The sequence below is a fragment of the Rhinolophus sinicus genome, chromosome 17, assembly GCF_057876585.1.
Source record: "Rhinolophus sinicus isolate RSI-liver-muscle chromosome 17, RSI-T2T, whole genome shotgun sequence".
Lineage (NCBI taxonomy): Eukaryota > Metazoa > Chordata > Mammalia > Chiroptera > Rhinolophidae > Rhinolophus > Rhinolophus sinicus.
The window spans coordinates 22088542-22094009 of NC_142517.1; positions in this window are offsets into that span (position 1 = coordinate 22088542).

A 5468-nucleotide genomic window follows, 5' to 3' on the forward strand; every position below is an offset into this window, starting at 1 on the left:
ACTATTTCCATAAAGTTTGGAGTCCAACTTCCCCAGTGAATGGGACTTTCGATTTTAAAGATGTCTAGATTGTTTTAATGTAATTGGCACTTGACTCTGCATGGAAATTCAAATAAATATTCAACACTGGGAGAAGAGCTCAGCTCTAGTTCCTGAGGCAGAACTGATTTTGCTCTAATTTCTTCTTATGTGTTAACTGCCTATACAAAATTTGAGGACTAAAAATAAACAAATGAACTGTATCTCTTATAATTTATTTAAAGATAGGAGGTTATTAAATAATTTAATATCATTAGTCTGTCAAGTACAGTCTTCTTCATCAAAGAGAGCACTATTTGTAACAAAAACTTTATAGTTTAAAAGCAATTATATGCACAAATGGCTGCAGGAAAAAAGAGATAATGAGAAAATGTGCAACTCCTAGAAGCAAACCAACAAAATAATTTAAAAAAAAAAGATATTCCAAGTTATCCCACACCTTTCAGAAATTAGTGGTTTAGTAACTTGATATTATGGGTTAAGATAGGTGGTCAAATATGTTTTAATCCATTCCTTTCATCCCAGCATAATACCTGGTACAAGATGAGCAAAGGATTAGGAATTTATTTCTCTTACTCCTGGTTCACTCATTCACCAAACAAGTACTTTTTGAGCGTTTATTATGATAATTGCCTTTGCTTATTACTGTGCAATACATGGGAGACAGAAAAGAAAAGCTGAATCACACTCCCAGACTCAAGAGTCTTTCAGTGACGTGGAGCATGTGGTAGGTCAAATCTATACAGAAAAGGTTGAGTGGAGGATTTGCAACAACCTGGTGATTTGGATCTTTACAGCTAGAATATCTAAAATATTTGGGACAAAAATAAAGCATAGTTGTTTCCTAACCCCATGATTTTGTGAATGATACAAGTGAAGATGACATTAGTGAAGAAAGATTTAATGGTAGAATTTCAAAATTGATGAAATATTAACAACCATTCCTTCTTAGATAATGTCTTCATTTACAAACAATAATGAGTTATACGATAAGCTTCAGAGTGGAAGTTAGAAGAAACCCTGTTGCTTTTAATTGTCTTAACATTGACATATTCGCTAATTCATCTGGGTACCTATTTCTTTGTAACATCAGATATTATGATTATACATTTTTAAAGTAAATTATTTAGTAGTAGTGTTTATGTATGATTTTTATTTAATTTTAAGTATAACCAAAAGAAAAAAAGATATAGCCAAAAGAAAAAAGTAAAAGTAAAACATTTTGAAGTGTTTTGTCTATTGCTTTTGAATAACAAAGCTGAGTTGGAGAAAATAGCGTATATACCTTTGACTTTCCATGTTTTCCACTCTATATTTTTGTTTTTCAATCCTTTTCTGCACATAAACATGATAAAATTTGTTTGCTCTCACCCGTATTATTCTATGTATTTTGCTGGCACTAGTACTCAAACTTTCCTAATCTACTCTAGGTCTGTTTCTTTAAGCTTTAAAGTCTTCCTGGACTGTTCCATTGTCAAGTGTAAAGGCTGCCTGAGCCAGGGTGCATTCTGGCTTCTACAGCTATTCACATATCCCATATTGAATTTGTGATCATAGCCCCACTGTTATCCCTTGGTTGCTGACAATTCCTTCCTTAACTGTTCTCTGATTGCTTCCAATCTGTTATTATCAAGTCCTTTGATGTCTTGGAATTTTGGTCCTGTCCATTCATGTGTACTTCAAACATAGTATTAGGTGATTAACATGACTATTGCAACCTAAAGCAGTAATACTCTCTTAGAAAATCCTCACTTTAAACCTGGGATACAGTGAGTATTCTTTATGAATTTTTCAAACACACAGAAACCAAGGCTATTGGGAAAATGTATTAGAATCAAAAGCACTAGGCAAGCAGTAACTCAGCCCAGAGAGGTTTTTTTTTCTGCATCTAAGTTTAAAGAGATTTTCTACCTTTCAAGTTTTTTTTTTCTGAGTTATTTTCACCATCCATGTATGTTTCTATCAGTCAATCAATCCATCCATCCATCCATCCATCCATCCAATCTTTTCTGAGTGTCATTGTCCTAGATATTTTCTGGGAAAGAATAATAATACAGATATTCTCATTACCATCAGAGAGCTTGGAGTGTGATTAGCAGTATGGGTAAGTAATAGGGAAATTTAAAATAGTGTTTGGGTGTGTGTGTGTATGTGTGTGTGTGTGTGTGTGTGTGTGTGAAGCATTTTGAGAGCAGAAGTAAAAGGCTCTGTGGCAATATATAGGAGAAAGAACTATCTGGGGTTTGAGGATTCAGAGAAGGCTTCATAAAGAAAGACTATTTAGGCTAAACACTGAAATTAGAGTAATTGACAATGAAAGTGGAGTAGAGGAATGGCGCATGCAGAGCAAGCAACACAGATATTTGAGGAACTGAAAGCAGTTTAGCATAGTGTGAAGTGGAAGTAGGGAAGGAGGGAGAGAAGTAGAAAAGTAGACTGGAGTGTTCAGCAGAGTCCTAATTATAAAGGACACTAAAGGTAAAATTAAGCATTGGGACCTCAAAGCATCATCAAAGAGCAATCATTAAAGGATCTTGAAGGAGGAAATGATGAGATGGAGCGGAGAATGTATTGCCAGGAAGAAGCACGGAGATGGGGAAACCATTGTGAGGCTGTTGTCGGAATGTAGGTAAGAGATGATAAGCTAAGATGGTAGTTATAGGGATAGATAGAAGTTGATGGATTTGAGAAATTTTTAGGAGGTATGTTGAGCAGAATTGAATTAATTTCACATTAGAAGTGAGTATAAAGTCAATTATAATGACTACATTATTGTCTTGACTAGACAATGATGATACCATTTGCTGAGATAGAGAACATAGGAAGATATGGAATTTGGGAAAGGGGGATGATGGATAATTCTGGAACATGTTGACTCTGATATATGAATGGAAATATGAATGCAAGGAGACTAACTAATGTTTTCTCGAGCTCAGGAGAGAGCCCTGGAGAGGAGATTAAAATTTAGGATACATTAACATAAAGTAGTTACTAAAGCCAAGGAAGTTAAGGTGATCACGAAGAGTAATGTAGAGTGAAAAGAATTTGCTGAACTGAACTTTAAGGACAATAATATTTAAGGACAGGACAGCAATAACACACACACACACACACACCCCCAAGAAGAACCAAGAGAGGTGGGAAGAAAACCAGGAAAATGAAATGTGATGAATGCAAAGGAAGAAAGTGTTTAAAAAGGAAGGAACAGATAATGTGTTAGATACTTCCAAAAAATAAAGTGCGATCATGGGTGAGTGCTCACTGATTTAGGTAGACCATCATTGATCTTGGAAAAGTAATTGGGGTGAGAGCCAGATTATTATGGTTTGAAGAGAGTGGAAGATAAGGCCATCAAGAGAGTGAATCCAGAGTCATCTTCCAAGACTAGCTGTGAATGGGAAGAAAGAGTTAGGATAGTTGCTGAACCAGTTTGCAAGACTGTGGAGACTTGAGTGGTTTATATACCGGTAAGAATTGGTTTCACAGAGAATTGTGGAATTATAATTTTTATAATAAATGAGTAAAGGTGGCAAGTTCTTTCAGACTGCATCTTCTTGGCACTGCATTTTATTGGGCGTCACTGAGGTCCATGTTCCAGTTATCAGTTACGCTGGTCCTCAAAATTAATCTTACTTAAAGTATGCAACAATGGGTTAGTCAGAATAGTAATTTTTTAATTAATAGATTACTTGTAGAAAAATTTTAGATTTATAGAAATATTGAGTGGATAGTACAGGGAGTTTCCATATGTTCTCCTCCCAGCCCCCAGCCCCACACACGGTTTCCCCTATTGTTAATATGTTACATTGGTACCATCTATTTGTTACAATTAATGAATCAACATTGATACATTATTACAAACTAAAGTCCATAGTTTATTCAAACTTCCTTAGCTTTCACCTAATGTCCTTTTTCTGTTCTACCGTGTTTCCCCGAAAATAAGACCTAACCGGAAAATAAGCCCTAGCATGATTTTTCAGGATGACATCCGCTGAACATAAGCCTAATGCATCTTTTGGAGCAAACCTTAATATAAGACCTGGTCTCATTTTCGGGGAGACACGGTAGAGTCATGTCTCCTTAGTCTCCTCTTGGCTTTGATAATTTTTCAGATTTTCCTTGTTTTTGATGACCTTGACAGTTTGGGGAGTATTTGTCAGATATATTGTAGGTTGACCCTCTGCTGGAATTGGATGTTTTTCTCATGATTAGACTGAGGGTATGGGGAGGAGGAAGGTCACAAAGGTAAAGTGTGTCATTTTTATCACATCATAGCAAGAGCATGCACAATCTACGTTATTTATGTCTGTTGATGTTGACCTTGGTCACTGGGCATATGTAACATTTGTCAGGGTTCTCTCCTGATACTCTTTCCCCACTATTCCCATGCTGTACTCTTTTGAAGGTGGTCATTGTGTGAAGCTCACACTTAAGAATGGGGCGTTATGCTCCCCCTCTTTTAGGATGGAGTAGCTAAATAACTTACATAGAATTCTTCTGCCTGGGTCATTTATCTCTTCTCTTTCATTTGTTAATTAATTTATTTATATCAGTGTGGACTCATGGATATTTATTTTATCTATTGGTTATAATCCAATACTACTTTATTTATTTTATTGCCCCAATTGTTTCAGCTTTGGCCTTTGGAACCTCTTTTAGTTGTTTTCTGTGTCACTTTGACCCTCATTAGTGTGCTATTATTATTATTATTATTATTATTATTATTATTAATTTATTTATTTTTATTGTTTTAATTTGAGCACTGTGCTTCACCAAGTCATTTCTTCGACCCTCACCCTGAGTCCTGGCAATCATTGCTATTTTATTTGTCACTCTAGTTTTGTTTTTTCCAGAGTGTGATGTAATTTGATCATACACTATGTAGAATTTTTCAGGCTAGCGTTTTTCACTTGCAATATGCCTTTAAGATTCCTTCATGTCTTGTGGCTTGATAGATCATTTCTTTTTATCCTTGAATAATATTCCATTGTTTGGATATATTATAGTTTATATGTCTGTTCATTTATTGAAAAACATCTTGGTTGCTTCCAATTTTGAGTATTTACAAATCAGACAGCTGTAGACATTTGAGTGTAGGTATTTTTGTGTACATACGTTTTCTGCTCAATTGGGTAAATACCAAGGAGCATGATTGCTGAATCATATGGTAACACTATGCTTAGTGTAAGAAAGTGCCAAACTGTCTTCCAAAGCAGCTGTACTATCTTGCAATCCCACCAACAATGAATAACAATTCTTGTTGCCACATTTCAGTGTCAACATTTGTTATTGTCAGCTTTTTTGATTTCAGTCATTCTAATAGCTATGAAGTGTTATCTCATTGTTGCTTTAATTTGCAACTCCCTAATGAAAAATGACGTTTAGCCTCCTTTTTATGCATATTTGCCATTTGTATGTCTTCTTTGATG